Here is a 20,280-nt window from a genome sequence, read left to right as displayed (position 1 = left end):
ACTTAATAATTCACATCTACACTGTCTTTAGATTACATCACAATAATTGATCACACTTATGGATTATAATAATTGATCATATTATATTTAACCTAAATCTCAAATCATACCATTAAGTTCAGTCTTACTTTCTATTCTAAATTACACAAAATGGCAGAGTATAGTCAAAGTTAAAATATAAATAAAATAAACTGCACTAGTTGTAATTGAAAACTTTCATTTATTCCAAGTGTATAGAAACAGTAATCTAAAGACGTAATGGTCAAGACTTCATCAGACTATTCAAACCTGCAAAAAATTTTAATTATTTTTGCATACAAAAATAATCATGTACTGAGAACAAACCATTCACAAATAAATCACAATTATTCAATTTGTCAATCTTTTCTAAAATTCAAAACATCATTGAGCCCAGGTTTTCGAAGGCATTCAATAAAATCTGCCATCTAAACGCTAACTTGAGATAATTCTCTCTATCTTTTTCTAGATCTATCTGGTGATGGCCCAAAACATAAAACAAAAGCTTTTTAAATCTGGAACATTCCAAAGTATGTATATCTAAAGTTCAATATTTTTTTTTGGAAACAGCATATGCAATGTACATACAAGCCAAACAATCTTCACATCTACAAGTTTCATTTTTCTCATTACAAACATTAGATCCAGCAGGATACAAGCTTTCAAATATCTGTTTTAAACATCTACCCCATTTTATAATGAACAAGCCAAATTAAGAAAAAAACAAACAAGTGAAAAGAACCAAAACAAGCTCGAACAAGCCCAAAAAGAAGTCCTAGGGTCCGCCAAGTGTTGTAGTATAACGTTTGACAACGTATAACATAAGATTGGCTCCTCTCTTGTAAATTGTTATTGGGTAAGGCCCAATTCTCTCCATAAGTGAGTGGTCTTTATATCGTAAGTACCAGCTCTTATGTAAAATAAATTTAACTTGCTCACTATCATTGTTGTACATATTACGCCGCTTTGAAGCGAACTTTTAAATGTGATTACACCTGTGTTTGTACTTTATTTCTGATGAAGTTACCCAAGGAGGGTGACGAAAATGTTGTTTGGTTTGTTAATAAACTACTTATACGTTATACTACAACACTTGGCGGACCCTAGGACTTCTTTTTGGGCTTGTCCGAGCTTTTTTTGGTTCTTTCCATTTTATAATGATGTAATGTTCGACTACATATTTATACATGCGATTTATTTTATTTACCTTTATGGTATAGCTGTTCATTGCTACAGTTTTCTTATTACTATAAAGTTAAAAGTATGCAGAAGCTACCATATTAAAAAACAAAAACAAACAAAAAAAGCAATGGTTACATAAGAATCTCCAGAAAAGGCTTCCAGTGATATCTACTTATTTTTTTAGTCTATGATGGTGTTTTTCGGGTAGTTTGTAGTTCTACAGCCCCTCCCCAAATTAAAAGAAAACAGCACACATATATATATATATATATATATATACATATATATATAGCACACAACACACACATAAACCAACTTGAGCTGAGGCACTTAAATACAATCTTTCTAAAAAAAAAAAAAAGATGTCTTAGAACACCCATTAGCAAAGATTATCCTCAGCAAACCCAAAAGCACTCAACAACAGCAACACCTAACACCATACATTCAGCCTCAACCAGTGAAGCCCCAAGTACAAAGCCAATAGGGGAAGCAAGCACACTTCCCAGGACTCTAGTCTTAGGGGTGTCCATTGTAAGACATACTGACACCCCTCTAACCTGGCTGAACAAGGAGAAGATGACTGTTAGTTGCCTGTCTGGAGCCAGAATCCGCCAAATTGCACATGCCAGTTAGTTGCCTATCTGCAGCCAGAATCCGCCAAATTGCACATACCAGTTAGTTGCCTATCTGGAGCCAGAATCCGCCAAATTGCACATGCACTCAAGTCACTGCACCACAGGTACTGGTATGATTTCATCATAGTACATGTAGGTGAAAATGACCTGAGATTTACCTTCCTGGACTATATGAAATAACATTATAGATCTTGTTATGTGTCTCAGGCTGGTACGAGCCTAGCATTGAGCAGCATATTACCTTCACCAAGGATGATACCAGAATACCAGAAAAAGATGATTGATTTTAACAATTGGCTGAGTTTCTGGCATCATTCTAAGGGAATCCAATATTTCCCAGTTTGGGAGGACTTGGTTAACAGACTATGTTGCTTTGCTAAGGATGGTTTGCATCCTTCCCCTCTAGGCTTTTGAATGCTGGCTAAAACTTTATCCACCCCCATAGTGCCTTTTTTAGGCAATGAAAACACAGCAAAATCCACTCAACTGAACCTCAGTACCAAGTGCCTGAACAAAAAACTACATTTCCTCCAAGCCCTCCTCACACTCGAATGGAGACATCTGTGCAGTTACCAAAGTGTGGTTTAAAACTGGAGAAAGTACCCCAGCAGTGCAAGGTTTCAGTGCCTTCCACACTTTTAGACCAGCAGCTACACAGACAGGGACTAAAGATGGAGGTGGCTCAGTATACATCAGTAACAAGCACACCTTCATGTTGGTTAAACAGGATGATGCTGGAGTTTCTCCATGCGTAGGTCATCATACATAAAATCCCGTACCATATCCTAGCAAGTTGTAGGTCACTTTCTATATCCCATGAAACTCATAGCTCATACTTAAACCTCTTGGAAACATTCACCATCCAACCTAACGCCTTACTTATGGGGGACGTTAACTACCCTTCTACAGACTGGGAATGCTACACAGCCCCAAATCTTTAGGCATGGAGATTCCTGGACTTTGTAAATACAAATACCCTTGGCCAGTTAGTACATATTCTCAATAGAGGCTCCAACATATTGGGCCTTGCACTCACAAATATGGAAGAATGCTGCACAATCCCCAATGTTACATCCTCCCTAGTAAGGACTGACCATAAAGCTGTCTCCCTCAAAATAAAAATAAACTCAGCAACTCCAGTAAACCCAGTAACAGTTAGGCACTGTTCACAGGCAAACTACCTTTTATTACGCAATAGTTTGTCAAAATTCAGTGCCCCTCCAAATCCAGACATTACAGCAGCTTCTACAGAACTGTTAACAGAAAGTCTGTACAACCAGCTATATAGAGACTGCTGTACCTCCCAGAAGTAAGCCCCAAACTAACTCCAAAAAAAACATCAGGTTGGCATCCCAGATTAAACACGTTATACAACAAAATAAAAAAAAAAAACAGCTAAAATCAGAAAGTGTAACTCCCACAAAGATAAGAACTTGCTCATCAAAATAAACAGGCAGTTAAGAGGGCTAATTAAGTTCAATAAAGCCAATTTTTATGTCAAGACAGCATCCCAGGCAAAAGATAACGATAACACCTTTTTCAGCTCTGTGTTGAACTGGTAGTTCATAGTGCCACATTCACTGAACCAGGCAATATTGCGAATCTGCTGTCTGACAAATTAATTTTAAACTTTACCCCCCCCCCACACTCACCCCTAGCCACCTCCAAAGAAGTAACTTCAAACATAACACCTCCAACTATAAATAGGGAGGACATCCTGGCTGCTATTGCTTAGGCCAAGAACACAGCTTCAGTGGGCCTGGTAATATCTCAGGATGCTTTCTGAACAGTCTAAAATGTGACCTATCAGGGCCACTGGAGTTACTATTTAACTATAGCCTTAAAACTGGCTTTGTGCCATGAAAATGGAGAACTGCAATGGTCATCCCTCTTCATAAGGGTGAATGATCAACAGATCTCAGAAACTACAGACCCATTCTGGAAAGAATTATCATGGAAAAAATCAACAAAGACATAGGAGACCTTCAGATACTGGCGTGATCCCAGTTTGACATTGTCAAAGGAAGGTCATACATACTAAACCTGGTGAACTTCTTTGAAAAGGTCACCAAGGCAAGGGATGAGGGAAAAAACTGTGCATACTGCTTACTTTGACCTGGCTAAGGCATTTGATACAATACCCCATCTGACATTGTTAACAAACTTACGGAATTGGGGACAGACCCCTATATAATAAGCTGGATAGCCATCTGGCTCACAGATAGGACCCAAGAAGTTAGGATTGGTGGGGCCACATCCTGAAAGGGGCCAGTCACCAGTAAAGTCCCTCAAGGCTCTGTGCTGGGCCCACTCCTCTTGGGCATCGACTTCTCAGAAGTTAAGGCTAATGTCATAGGCCTCTGGTTGACCAAGTTTGCATCATAGAATCCCCCACAAGGCACTAACGTCTGACAAGGTGGCCTAACACAGGCAAATGACTGGTGCCAAAGCCACGGCTTAAACCTCAAAGCCAAAAAATGCATTACAGCATCTTTTCAAAGTTGAACACCTGAGGAAACTACATCATCAATAAAACACCCCTAAGAGATGGCCTATTAGTCAGGGATCTGGGAACACATGTAGACAGTAACCTGGGCTTGACCAACATGTATCCAAGACAGTAAGGAAATCCTGGCAACTAGGTCCAGGGGAAGCCATTGTATTACTTATACTGTGCCCTCATCAGAACCTCGAATATAATGCTTCCTTTAGTATGTACCTGACTAGATGCATGCAGCAACTGGAACATCCACAAAGGTGCTTTACAAAAAGAATACAGGACATAAACACAATGTCCTACGTGGATCGTCTCAAAGCTCTATCTCTACATTCACTCTCCTACAGACAACTGAGAGGTGATCTATGCCCATCATACAAGGCATCCCTGAACCCCACTGTGATGAGCCTTTTTCACATCTGTAACACAAACAGCATCAGAATTACTAGATCTAAAGTCCTAACTCTTTTTGGCGATGTAATTAGGGCACGTTGTTTCCCTTTCTCTAGAATAGGCTCCTCATCCATACGAAACAAAAAGTTCGTCCCTGCCTATACGTAACTTGGACTATTGGATGGGAAATCAAAAATTCACCTCTAGTCTGGTGCCCACATTTCTGATGGACAGAGGCAGTCAGCAAATCATGTCATAACTAACAATCTCTCCTATACAAACATCTAAAACATATAACTTGTGGGACACATTTGGGTTGTATGGTTAGGTGTATAAAGGCCCTAGTATTCAGTAGCCCAGTATACACCTATGAGCATGTAAACCTATGAACTAATAAGGATATTTACAAATGTTATAGTTGCAAATATATGCTCTAAATTACATTAACAGAAACATAAATTCTGACAGCAGCAAGAAGCACTTCACCATCCTGGCCTGATCATCTCCTTATGTACTCAGTCAACAGATGTTTTATTTACTGTTTTTATGCCACACCTCACATGAATTATATTGTTTGGGCCATGCTTTTCTAATTTCTTTACATTTCTTAATGTAATTGTTCCTGAGGTGGACTATGCCAATAATCCGATACACTTTTTGTAAACAGTTCACCTCTCACAGGAAAATCATTGTACCACTATACTCAGCCCTCATCAGAGCCATAATTGTATTTTCAGATGGTGTCTTATTATTTTTGTCATTACAAATGTACTAATACCTTGAGAATATCACCCATAAAACATTGAATATCACAATATTGACAATAAAATATGAATGCTCCAAGACATAACTTGCAGCATGCAAATCACAAAATAATCTGTTTTTTTTTTTCAGATAACAAAATATTCTCTTTTTCCCCCTGTATGGGGTGTAGCACCCCACACCTCTGCTACTTAAATATACCAACTCCTAAATCATATAACAATGGGGAAAGGCACATTTCTCAGCCAAACAATTACAAGAATTTTGCACCAGTACTGACAATCAGCTGATCTGTTGACCAAACAGGACAGACAGGAAAGACGTTCACTAAACAAGTGTTTGATCTCTGTAGTGGAATCTAAATGTATGTATACAAGTTACACATTTGTTCCAGTCTTTATTCCACTATCAGCCATGTCTTGGCACCCCTTCTTCAGCCACTGAAGCCTAACGCAGGAGATTGTAGGGGCAGCATGGTACAGTACCAGTCTGACAGTAGGCAGACTTTTCAGCGGTGTTATTCTTAACCTCCACTCCAGCACACAGAGTGCAATAATGACAATGTCCTTTGTGCGTGCATGCTTTTCCCATTATAATTTGCCAGTAGGATCCATCATCTTACCTGCATACACATTGTAACCTGTATCAAGGGCTACTATCAAGGCAGAAGAAAATCTGTACCCCCACTCCAAGTGGACAGTTTGCAAGGCCACTTAATTTATCCCTAACACTGACCCTAGCATGTAACTCACAAATCAGACTTAAGAAACTACTATCACAGATGGGAGTTTTAAGCTACTTAGAAATTTCTACCATAGATTCATACACTGTTGCTAGGCTAATGACCCAGGGGGCCTTTCTAAGCTTATCTAAGTTTTCCCAAAAGAATAATGATGTCCTGCATCCAAATAGGACATTGAGGGCCAGGTATTTATAAGCTACATCTGTCCATAAGGAACATGGGTGCCAGACCTGGTGTAAATTTCTTATTCCCCATATATTGGTCTAGGTTGCTGTTAAACTGGGTAAGAGACAAATTCAGCTTCACATGGATGGGAAGCCTGTTCCATATGAAGGGCAGACTCTGGGGCACATATCTGTCTTTCCAGCATGTTCTGTTTCAGTCACAGACAAAACCTAGGTCCCTAGACCTTGTATTTCTGGTACTCTTTGACTTAGGTATATGTACGAGATTCATAAGTGTGAGGTTTGCAGATGCCTTGTAAGCCAGGCATAGATCACCCCTCAGAAATCTATAGCAGACTGAGTAGAGGAAAAGGGCTTTAAGGGGCACTGCATAAGGCAGATTTATTACGCCTTGTATTCTTTTTGTAAGGACCTCTGAGGTCGCTGTAGTTGCTGCATATGCCTGGTCAGATACATATCAAAGGGAGCACTGTACTCTATGATTGGACTGAGAAGGGCAGAGTACAGTGAGATTTGGACCTAAATGCCATGCCCTTACTTATAAGATGTGCAACATACAAGGATTTCCTCATCACTGTGACCACATTGTGGTCGAAGGTAAGGATACTGTCTATGTGCGTGCCCAAATCCCCAACCACTGGGCTGGCACTTAAGGGTGCATTATCAACATAGTAATTAGCCAGGATAGTTGACCTCCCAAAGGGTGCAACTATGCATTTCTTACCACTGAGGTTAAAACCACAGCTTTGGGACCATTTGTTAGTCAGAGGTCGACATTCTTCAAGAATGCTAGTGTCAGAAAGGGAGGCAATGATAACCCCCAGCTTGCAATCATCTGCAGACTTAGTCAGCCATAAAAGGTTAAAAGACTAGGAAATGGACTGCAGCTACAAATGCATTAGCAGTGTGGTAAATACATTAAAAAAGTAAACAGGCAAACCAAGGTGTTCTTACACAAGAAGCAGTCACTTTAATATGATAAAATCACCAGAGACTTAGCGCCTTCGCCTTTTACAATCCAGGTATCATAAGAGTCAAATAAAAATTCATAACAGTCACATTAATATGAAAAACAGACTGACATAATTTCCTGTAACATCATGCATTCATGAATAATGTACTACTTTATGAATGACATCCATGTTATTAGAATTACTGGAATAACAGAATAAAACACTAAGTAATACAACTATATATATGTTGTTAAAAATTGTTTAAAAATACTATTTAAACATTTTTTTTTCCTAAAAACTGCTAGCATTCACTCAGGCTTGAAGGAGCCTTTATTTAAACAATTAAGACTCAATGCCAGGGTGAAACGTGGAATTGATGCACTTTCCATCTTGAGTACCTTGAAAAAAAGAGCAAAATAGGTTTAAATACAGGCTCCTTCAAGCCTGAGTGAATGCTAGCAGTTTTTAAGAAAAAAAATTAAAAAAAAAAAATATATATGTATATATATATATATATATATATATATATATATATATATATATTTTTTTTTTAAACAATTTTTATTTGACTCTAATGATGCCTGGATTGTAAAAGGCAAAATCGTTAAGTCTCTGGTGATTTTATCATATTAAAGTGACAACTTCTTGTGCAAGAACATGTCGGTTTGCCTGTTTACTTTTTTAGTCAGCCATAAACCTTTAGCATTTGCTTCCATTTCACAGAAATAGATGCCAAAAAGGAGCAGGCCCAGTACCAAGCCCTGGGGGCTTTGCTAGTGACTAGCCTCTTGGTGGAGGTGGCCTCACTTATTTTGAGCTTCTGGGTCCTTTCAGTGAGCCAGTTAGGTATCCAGCAGGTCATAAAAGTGTTTCTACATAAATTAGTGAGCTTGTCTATAATTCTTGAGTGCGGTATTGTATCAAAGGCCTTGGCAAGGTTGAGGAAAACCACATGCACAATCTTACCTTCATATAATGCTTTGGTGACCTTCTCAAAAACGTCCACTAGATTTAATAGGCATGGCCTTCCTTTAACAAAGCTGGACTGTGATGGGTCCAATGTTTGCAGGTTACCTATATCCATATTTGTCATATCCATGATGATTCTTTCCATGGCCTTACATATGAGGCTGGTAAGACCCATGGGCCTGTAGTTACCCGGATCAGTGGTTGGACCTCATTTGTGCAGGGGAATGACTGTAGCAATCTTCCTTTCCTTGGGCACAAAACCTGACTGAAGGCTCCAGTTGAAAAGTGATTCAAGTGTACCAGAGGGATCATGTAACAGGCTATTAATTATACATCCTGGAATGTTATCAGGGCCCACAGATGCACTGTTTTTGGCCTTGGGAAGTGTATTAATGACCTGTTTTCTAGTAATGGTTGGGGGGATTGTGTTATGTGGTATTTCCTTTGAACTATCAGGAGGGGACTGGGAGAAGAAATTTGAGATTAACCTGTAGGCAATGACCTCTGGATCAGTGTGGGTGATGCCATTTACAATAAGTTCTGCACATTGTTGCATATTTCCTCTGAAGTTAAGGACATACCTGTAGAAAGATTTGTGTACTTGCCCTTTGCCTGAGAAGCTATTTTTTCTTCAAACGTAGCCTTTGAAGTATTAATTACCCCTCTTAGCTGCTTGTCAGATTGGTTAGGGGGCTTTTAGTATGCATGGCTTTGTTCCCCCTATGCTTGGCCACATTTTTTTTCTTTTGTTGTATAACTGATTGATAGTGTGATTCTACCACAGTGGCTTGTCTTTTAAATTTGTCTACGAATATGGCTGTACAGAGATTTTATAAATAGTTCAGTGTATGCTGTGGTGTTCACTGGGTTTGGTGGTGCTTGGAATTTAGCCAAGATGTAGAGAGAGGTTAGGCTTGGAATAGTTACTAAAGGTTTTTGGTTTTGCCAGATCCCTGGATTTAATTTTTATTTCAAGTAATACTGCCTTATGGTCAGATCTAACGAGTGAAGATATTACACTGGGTGAAGAACATCACCATCCCCTCCCATGTTCATGAGTACAATGTCAAGGATGTTTGTAGCCCTGGTAGGGGAATGGCCCAACTATTCCAGGATGTTGGTATTAACAAAGTTTAGGAATCACTGGGCTTGTGCATTAGAAATGGTGTAGAATTCCCAATCTATAGAAGGGTATTCCCCCAGGAATATCATATTGGGTTGAATGGTGAGGGACTCTAATTCATTGAAATATGTAGTATCGGTTTCCTGGGACATGGAGGGGGACTTACGGGTTTCAAAGATATGGTATAACACCTTGTTTATGATGAGTTGCACATGTATGAGTTCCAGTGGGTCATATACTTTAACTAGTCTGGATATGAGATTGGTCTTAATATAGACTGTGACTCCTCCACCTTTAGTTCCCTCTTGTGCAGTAGCTGGTCTAAAGGTGTGAAAGGCCTTATAACCTTGTACTGCTGGGGTACTCTCAGTGATACAGATGTCTGTACTCTCCAGGAAGAGGAAGGCTTGAAGGGAGTGAAGTTTCTTGTTAAGACTTCTAGCACTGAGCAGTATCACCTTCCGATATACCTTCATAGCTTCAGTTAAGTCAGTAGGTTTATCTATTTGGCACTGCCTAAAAATGGCACTATGGGGGTGGAAAAGGTGTTTGCCAATGTATGAAAGCCTAGAGAAGATAACTGCAGATCATCCCTGGCAAAGCAGTGTGGTCTGTCAACTATGTTCTCCCAGGCCATCAAATATTGTACTCCAAGGATTGACACCAAAAGCTAATCCAGTTGTTAAAATCAATCATTTTCTGTTGGTAACATGGCATCTTTCTTGGACAAGTAAGTATGCTGCTCAGTGTTAGGTTTATACCTGCCTGAGACACACAATCAGTGAGCTCGATCATGGCTCACGTCATATACTCAAGGGAGGTCAGTCTCAGGTCATTAACACCAACATGGACTATGACAGAGTCATACTGGTACCTGTGGTTCACTGACCTGAGTGCCTGTGTGACTTCATGGATCCTAGCCCCAGAAAAACAGCTATCCATGACTTTCCCCTTACTCAGTCTAGTGAGGGGGACATCGGTGTGTCTCACTACAGACTCACCAACGACTAGGAAATTTGGTTGTGTGCTGGTTTGTCTTAAGGGCTTAGCAGTAGAGACACTGGATACAGTGTTACTAAGTGTAGCTGCTGGTACTTTTTCAAAGTACTGTTTATGTGATGGCTGAGGACCCTTCCTTTGACTATACTGTGCAGAAGGTCTCAGTATTATAGGAAGGTTACTTCTAAGTGCCTCAGCAAAAGTCGTTTTATGTGTAGGGCCTTTATCCTGTGCAGTAGGTGTGGTGCAAGTGTCACTGACAACATCTATAGGATTAGTTTTGGTTGTATGAGAGAGCTTTGCCTCCAGTGTTAACGCCTATTTACATCTCTCACATACTATATCTATTTTATTAAGAATAAGTGGGCAGTGCACATGAAGCAATTGCTACGATGTCTCAGAATACCCATCTTAACCAAAGTGGCCACAGAGAAGTCAGGAAGTGCATATCCATGGCTACTGATGTACTACGGAAGACTGAGGAAAAAGTAAATATTGAACAAGTCAGTAAGACAAGGAATTTGAAGAGCAATGCTGAGCTATGAGCAAACTGAATGCTCTAGTAGTTAAAAAAAAAAAATATATATATATATATATATAGAGAGAGAGAGAGAGAGAGAGAGATAACTCAGATTACTTCCAAATTATGGAAACACCCAAAAAGGTAGCTAAGATCACCTATAGTCCTTCCACAGTCTATTCTGAAAGAAAGCAATAGTTCTGGCTGCCCAGACCCCCCCCCCCCCATGCAGTAGTATTAACTTGAAATACTCCTAAAAATCTACGATCATCAAGGAAGGACTGGAGAATCATTAAACTCCATCACCTCAACATGAGACACAACTGGTGAGTCAAGATACTTGGTCGTGGGGCTTCTTCAGGGGAAAGGTGAATCTGAGGCAGAAAAGAACGATTTTAAAGGAGGGATGATCCCGTCCTGCACAGGGAAATAACAAATATGTCTGAAGTCACAGTATTAGAGTAAGGTGACATGAAAAACATGGTACTGGCACATTTAATAATGTAGCAGATAGAATTCACAAAATGACCTGCCATACATATGGTTTTGCAGGTGCCAATGCTGGCATTAACAATGCTGACACTGGTGCTATCAATGCTCTGCCTGACAACGGAATCCATCATGCTGGCAACAATGTTAACAGCAGTGACAATGCAAGGAATGGTGTCAGAAAGTTGTCATGGGAAGTATTGTATCTAGCAACATTACAGAGTTTGGAAGTCCAGATATTATGAGAATTGGCATCAGTGAAGGTGTTTGCACCTGAACCAACAACTGTGGGATTCTCAGCACAGATGCAGATTTGAGCAATTGTGACAATCAGGAGTTAAGTTCTAGAAAAAAAGCCATGCAAAGTGACTCCAGATACCCTGATACAGATGGGGATACAGGTTGGTGGGAGAAGGAGCACAATAGTATCTGCAGTTAAAATGTCTTCTGCTAAACTATCAAAATCTATAACAGGAATAGCAGGAAAAAGAATAGACATCGTTATACCTGGCCTGGAAAAGGAGTGCCGAAGAGAAACATAGGACACCTAAGCTGCTGCAGAATCTACAGCTGTTATTACAGGATCTGCTCCAGCAAATGGACACATGACTTTTCATTGTGCATTTTTAGTGGCTTGATTAAATCACATGGGTTAAGGACTGCATCACTGCCCAAACTAAGGAAGACGATATACCTACTGCTGGTTAGAACTGTTCCACCATAAGTACATTAAGAAAGGAATACTAAGACATGACGGAAATAGTAACAAAGCTTACACCTAACAACTCTACAAAAAAAGGAAGGGTTAGACAGAAAATTTGTCAAACAAGAACCATTGTTCATGACTATAGGGAAATAGTAAAAGAGCTAGCATAATGGAAGGCTTTACTTACAAACCATGAAAAAAACGGAAACGGGCAAGCCGACCAGCACACACTCTTTATTCGAACTGACAAATAATAAAAATAATTAAAAGTACAGTGACTTGACTACTTTTAATTAATTTTATTATTTAAGTTGGTTCAAATAGAGAGTGTGTGTTGGTTGGACAGCCCATTTCTTTTTGTCATGGTGCACCTTCTGCTTTTGGTCTGTGTTACAATTTACTTATAAACTGACAAAAATGTACACGCAAAACAGCAAAATGCAGTCTGGAGACAGTATCTGCTTCCATATTCAACGTGCAGGAATGAAGACCTGGAAGGATAAGCCACCTAGGTAAGTTTTACCACCTGAGTGGTCCTAATACCTGCAGCATCAGTCCTACTGGTTACAGAAAAAGATCAGTCTGTTACATTTTGTTTTTCAGTGGTGTACCTTGTGACTGGCTGACCTGCCAGCTGTCTGAGTAGTCAACAGCTAGTTTTAAGATTTGTTGTATGCTAATGGCATGAGACCCTGTGACGTCCCTCCTCTGGACCAGTAATCGAGGAGCCTCAATCCTCACCACTGACACTGGTGAGTGACGTTTACTTGGAAAAATAGATACACATGGTACTTCCATTTGCAGCTCTCTGCACCAAGATCAATTTCCCTTAAGAGCACACAGGGAACACACTCCTGTCCTGGGGAACGCCTCTCTCTCTCTCTCTCTCTCTCTCTCTCTCTCTCTCTCTCTCTCTCTCTCTCCAGGCCTCAAATAAGACTCCACACTGCCCACAGCTGTAGAGCTGAGTCCTCAGCTGAGTGTTCCAAAACAAGTCCTCTACCACCCTCTCTGTGAAACCAGTGCTCTGTGTCCCTGCTCCAAGTAACTGGCACACACACTCTTTTTTGTGATTTGATTTTTTTTTATACACACACACTTGAAAAAGGCTGACATGGTTTTACCAGCTATTCTCCCTCTGGCCAGACTATAAGGTAGATACTACCACCAGAACACTCCAAAGACAGCTACTCAACAGTATCCAATTATATTTAGTAAAATTAACATTTAAATAAATGGTAGTATTATGACCAAATGCAAGGCTTTCAGGAGTGGCCACAGTGTCACCAAATAAATATAAGTACTTTCAAAGGCTAAAATACTCCCTAAAAGACCAGTCACAATAAGATGTTTAGATATATTTTTTTATAATAAATAATAAAAAGAACATGAAAGTACTAATTATCTACTTATAATAAACAATCCAAGAAAAAAAAAAAACACCACCATCCTTTCTAGGAGCCTTAGTCCACCAAAAATTAAACTGCAAACAAATGTAACACTCGTGGTCCAAAAAAATAGCAGGAAGTTCCAATGTTAAAATTCTTTACTCAATCACAAACATATAAGCGCTTTCATAGATAACTTCTGCTTCTTCAGACACAAATGCAAACTATCTACCTGCGTCATTTATACTCTAAATAGAATGACTGGACAATGTTATCTTAAAGAAACATTCCACATTAAAAAATAGAAATGTGCAATAAAATAATCATATTTACAACAGTTCACTTCATTTCTGTAAATATGACAGCATACTTTATAAAAATACATGTATATAAAAATATATGTGTGTAAAAATATACATATATTTTATATATATATATATATATATATATATATATATATATATATATATATATATATATATACACACACTGAGCAGCATCTTGCCCTCACCAAGAATGATGCCACAATACAAAGACAAGATGATCAGCTTTAATAATTGGCTCAAGTACTGGTGTCATTCTAAGGGGATCCAATGTCTGTCTGCCTGGGATGACATCTTGGACAAGCCACGCTGCTTCACATGGGACGGCTTGCACCTGTCACCACTGGGCTTCTGGATATTGGCCAAGGCTCTTGCCACCCCCATAGTGCCTTTTTTAGGCAAGGCTCAAAAGACAAACCCACCTCCTTAGAAAACAAAAATGAAAAAAAAACTAAGGGTAATGCTGCTCAACGCCAGAAGTCTAAATCACAAGATGCAGGCACTCGATGCACTCCTCAGTATGGAGAGCATCGACGTCTGTGCAGTAACTGAAACCTGGCTCAAGGCTCCTGAGAGCACCCCAGCGCTACCAGGCTATACCTCGTATCATGCTTTTCGGCCCCAAAACCCGGGCTGAACCACAAAGGGAGGGGGAGTATCCATATTCATCAAGGACACCCACACCTCCAGGTTAGTAGCAACACATGACGCATCAGAGACCATACAGGTGCAACTAACCATAGGCAAAACTGCTATACAACTGGTAGCATGTTACAGACCACCCTCCCAATCTCAGAAACCCCACTCAGCCTTCCTGAAGACATTGGAGGATATGAATGTATCACAAAATACCATCATACTGGGAGACTTCAACTACCCAAACATAGATTGGGTACATTATTCTATCCCTAACACCCTAGCCCAAAGGTTCCTGGAATTCATAAATTCAAATGTACTGGAACAACTAGTCACCTCTCCCACTAGGGGAGATAATATACTAGACCTGATCATCACAAACATGGGGACAAAATGCTCCACACCGGAGGTATACCCCTCACTAGTGAGATCTGACCACAAACTAATCACCCTGGATATACATATCCCACCTCCACCCCCAGCACAAAAGACCACAGTGAAAAACTTCTCAAAAGCAGACTTCACTCTTCTTAAGACTGAGATGGTATCCTTTAAGCCCAGTGGGCCAGTGGATACCACATCCCACAATGCCGAATCCTACACAAATGCTTTCTATGGACATCTCCAAGAATGCATGGATCATGCAATCCCAAATAAATCCAAGTCCCTCTCCACCAAAGGCAAGCGTCCTGTCTGGTGGACCTCAGCCATTAACAAATTGTATAACAAAAGAAGGAAGCTACTGCACGTTAGAGCAAAATCCAATAAAGGGAAGACATCTCTGATCAACATTAGCAGAAAACTTCATTCTCTCATAAAAACATCCAAGGCCAACTTTGAGAGAAAAATCGCTAAGGACTCTAAAGATAACCACAAAGCCTTCTTCAGCTATGTTAGAAACCTGGGCGGAAACCCTCAGATATGCTCAGAGTTAGCTCACAACAACAAAAAATACACTGAACCCACAGATATTGCCAACATTCTGGCTGACAGGTTCAGTGCAAATTTCTCCCCTCCCTCACCTCCAAAAGAAGAAATACTTATCCCAGCTGAATGTAATCTCCCTGTCATCTCAGATGTCCAAGTGAGAACCGCCCTCAACAAAGCTAAAAGCACAGCATCAATGGGACCTGACGGTATCCCGGGTTGCGTGCTACGTGAACTCCAAGAGGAGCTAAACCTGCACATAAAAATGCTATTTAACCTTAGCCTTATTACAGGATATGTACCTGAACACTGGCGTACAGCAACAGTGGTCCCACTCCACAAAGGGGGTGCCTCTACAGACCCTGGGAACTACTGCCCCATAAGCTTAACCAGCCTGGTCTGCAAACCTATGGAAAGGATCATTACGGAATTCATAAACAGAGACAAAGGGGACCTACAGACACTTGACCCCACCCAGTTCGGCTTTGTAAAGGGCAGATCCTGCCTTTTGAACCTGGTTGACTTTTTCAAAACAGTTACTAGAGCCATTGATGAGGGCAAAGCAGTCCATACAGCCTACCTGGACTTGGCTAAGGCCTTCGACACAATACCCCACTCAGGCATCATAGATAAGCTCACCAGCTTAAACGTAAACCCTTATGTCACTAGATGGGTTGCAAACTGGCTAAAGGGCAGAACCCATAAAGTTAAAATCGCTGGAGCAATGTCAGACTCAAAGCCAGTCACAAGTGGTGTCCCACAGGGATCTGTCCCGGGACCCCTCTTGTTCGGCATTTATTTCTCAGATGTTAAAGCAAACATGGGAGGGTTGTGGCTGACAAAGTTCGCAGATGACTGCAAACTAGGCGCCATAGTCGATACACCAGCGGACACATACATCCTACAAAAAGGCCTCACAAAAATGGACAACTGGTGCCGGAGTCACGGCCTTAAACTAAATGCCAAACAATGTATAGTCATCCCCTTTGGGAAAAACAAGGTACCCACAAATTATCACATAGACAGCAACCCACCGAGTACGGAAAATGTAATCAGAGACCTAGGGACCCAAGTCGACAGAAACCTCTCATTTGACACCCACATTGCCAAAGTGGTTAGAAAAACATTCTACCTTGCACACCTCATCATGAAGGGATTCACATCCAGATCCAAGGATGTCATTGTACCCCTATACTCCTCCCTCATCAGACCCATGATTGAGTACAATGCCCCATTTGGTATGTACCTCACCCGGCATTTGCAACAGCTGTAGAACCCACAAAAGTACCTCACCAGGAGGATCAAGGGTCTCCAACATATGTCTTATTCTGCCAGACTAAAGAAACTTCAGCTCTATTTAGTAGCATACCGCCTGCTCAGAGGTGATCTCTGCCTGACGTACAAGGCCATGTCCAATCAGGATCTGATGGACATGCTCCACCTCAAAAAATCCAAATCCATCAGGACCACAAGAGCTAAAGACTTAAACCTCGGCACAAGTATGAATAGGACATGCTGGAGGGATAGATTCATAACCCAGAGGCTTCCCATGCTTTGGAACAAGATCCCAGTTCATGTTAGGCAGAGCCCCTCACTGACTCTCTTCAAGAGAAATCCTGATGAGTGGATGGGAGATCGTAAGTTTACCCCAGGGGTCACATCTGTGTCACTGCTAGACAGGGGCACAGTAAACTAATTCTATTATATAAGGGGGCCTTCATTGTGTCACTACTAGACAGAGGCACAGTATTCTAAATCTATTCTGTGCATTTCTGTACCATTTCATGGGGTGGCGAAAGCCACATCACTATGGCTAGGCTTACAAATGCCCCAGGGCAGATAGCCTAGTACTAAACTATGAAACTATATATATATATATATATATATATATATATATATATATATATATATACATATATATATATATATATATATATATATATATATATATATATATAAACTTTTTAGGCACTTGATTCAAGAGATACCTGCAACTAAACACTGGTTTTTCCCCTTCCTATCAAGGAAACAGGAGATATGGGGAAGAGAATGAGGTTGAGAAGCAGAAGTCAAGTGAAACGGAAGTTAGAAGAAGCAACAGGAATGCCAACAATCAAAAAGGCATGGGGGATACACTTACAACAGATGAAGTCCGTATTTTGAGAAAAGGACTATCTTTTATTCCGAGTCAGAATGTGGACTTAATTATTCACTAGGAATCTTACTCTGAAACTGAATTATAACTGTAATGAAACTGCTGAAAACATACAAATGTTTAAAAAAAAACGAGTACATATGTACCAATACTTAATCCAGTAATTAATGCTTTTGAAAGATTGTGTATTAAGGACAAACATAAAGTCAATGAAAATGTTAGAACTAGAAAGTATAAGAATTACAATTTAACGAAAAATGAGTATTTAGCACTTAAAGCTTTAGAAGCTAACCACAACATAATAATATGACCAGCAGATAAAGGAGGCCAGACAGTAATTGATGATGTAGAACGTTATCAGAATGATATGAATGTTATGTTGTCAGATGCTCATTTTTATTCCATTATAAATAAAGCTAAGGTTCAATGCATTACAAATGACATTAATATGACCTACATGGACCTCCTTAAAAAAGGTAGAATTGATAAAAGCTTTTATGATTACTTAATTGTGCAACATCCTTTATTACCCATAATTCAAGGGCTACCTAAACTTCATAACGACCCCTTATATCCACCACTAAGACCACTAAGACCTCTAGTGGCTGGACAAGGATGGTCCACAGAACCAGCTTCTATATATATAGAGAAAACTCTCCATCCATTACTGAATAGCATAATACATATTTTAAAAAATACAAAGCAATTTTTGAATGATTTGTTTGACTTTTGTGATAACTATGAAAATTGTAAAAATGTGTATTTAGTAACTATGAATATTACATCATTGTTTACGATGATTCCTAATGATGAAGGGATGAGGAATGCAGAAATGTTTTGTAGGTCTTATACAGAATTTAACAATGAAAAAATAGAAATTATTATTATGTTGTTAAGAATAGTCTTGTGGAACAACATGTTCGTGTTCAATGATACCATCTATTGGCAGAAGCGTGGTGTAGCTATGGGCACATGTTGTGCCAATAGATATGCCAATACAGTTCTGGCCATTTGGGAAGATGAATATATACTGAATGGCATTTAAAGACAATGCATGTTGTTTTATTGTAGGTTTGTGGATGACCTTTTTTGATATGGGGAGAAACACAGGCACAATTTAAGGATTGTTTTCCTTATATCAACAATTCTACAGAATACTTAAAATTTTCTGTTGATATGTCAACAGAGGAGGTTCATTTTTTGGATGTTAATATTAAGAAAGATGAGAAAGGAAAGATATATACTAAGTTATATAAAAAATAATGTCATTGTGATAACTTTGTTCACAGAAAATGTATGCATCCTCCACATATATTTAAAAGTGTAGCACATAGTCAGTTACTTAGGGCATTCAGACTTAGTGCTAGAACACAAGCAGAACGGATTAGTCAACATTTTATAGGAAGAGGTTATGACAAAAATTAGATTATAAGAACTAAAGACATGGTTGCTGGATTAAGGGAAGGTACAGCTAAGCCTTATTTTTCAAGGAGAAATAGTAAGTCAATGCAAGAAACATACAGCAGAAAGGAAGGAAAGAAAATAATGTCTCCGATGTTTTATTCTAATAACACTACATCATATAAAAATATAACAGAGAAGCATTGGGAGATTCTAATGACAGATAAAGAAATTAGATCTTTACTTAACCCTAGACCAAATTAAGAATATGTGTTCATTCAAAAGGAGACTTTGTTATTTTAGGAATGAAAATGTAAGAGGGAAAAAAGGACATACACATCCCTGTGGAAAATGTATGTGTAAATACATTAATAGTAACAATGAGTTTTTACATCCTGATACAGTTAAAAACTATGTTTTTAACATCTTAGCTACATGTGCCTCAGAACACATTGTGTATTTAGCTCAGTGTACAGTGTGTTCTTGTTTTTATGTAGGGAAAATGGATACAGCCCTTAGAGATCGAATTAGAGAGCACATGTATCAGATACAAAAGAGAAGTAATGTTAGTGCATTATCTAAGCATATTAAGGTTAATAATGACAGACACAACTTTTCATTTTTAGTTGTAGGCAAAATTTATGAAAATACTCTGATGGGAGATATTAGAAATAGAACATAACAACTTGAGGCAAAATGGATTATAAGACTCAAAGCAAATTCTGGACATGAGCTTAATGATAGGATACCGATAAGACCAAAGGTTAAAGGGAGACTATTAAACAAATGAAGTGTTTAGTTGCAGGTATCTCTTGAATCAAATGCCTAAAAAGTTTATATATATATATATATATATATATATATATATATATATATATATATATATATATATATATATATATATGGTACCTGTCAAATCTTTGAATGCTCAAAATTTCGAACATTACATGGTCGAGACCAAACGTTCGAAATTTTGAGTGCTCGAAGATAGACTTTCAACAGCACCTTATGGTGCAGATAGGGAGAATTTCCCTTTTCTACACTGAAGTGCGGTCTTGGAGTTGGTATATTTAAGTAGGGTGGTGTGGGGGGTGCAGGGGGGCTTGCCACCCTACACTGTTAAAGTGGTTTTTTTTCTGTTTTTTTTTTTTAATGTTCAAACATCCAAATGTCGAACATTTGGTCTCGACCATGTAATGTTCGACATTTTGGATGTTCGAACATTTAACATAGACTCTATCAATATATACATATATATATATATTTTATATATATAT

At 39.1% G+C, this 20,280-nt stretch overlaps 1 protein-coding gene across 5 annotated transcripts in view; it reads right to left on the bottom strand.

The window, feature by feature from the left end:
- Positions 1-20,280, bottom strand: part of ST3GAL6 (ST3 beta-galactoside alpha-2,3-sialyltransferase 6) — a 1,325,435-nt gene that overhangs the window by 564,462 nt on the left and 740,693 nt on the right. The gene's annotated exons all lie outside the window — the stretch shown is intronic.

Source organism: Protopterus annectens, chromosome 5.part0, assembly GCF_019279795.1.
Source record: "Protopterus annectens isolate FY-2018-M chromosome 5.part0, PAN1.0, whole genome shotgun sequence".
In the NCBI taxonomy this organism is placed as follows: domain Eukaryota; kingdom Metazoa; phylum Chordata; order Ceratodontiformes; family Protopteridae; genus Protopterus; species Protopterus annectens.
This window is presented reverse-complemented; position numbering and strand designations above follow the sequence as displayed.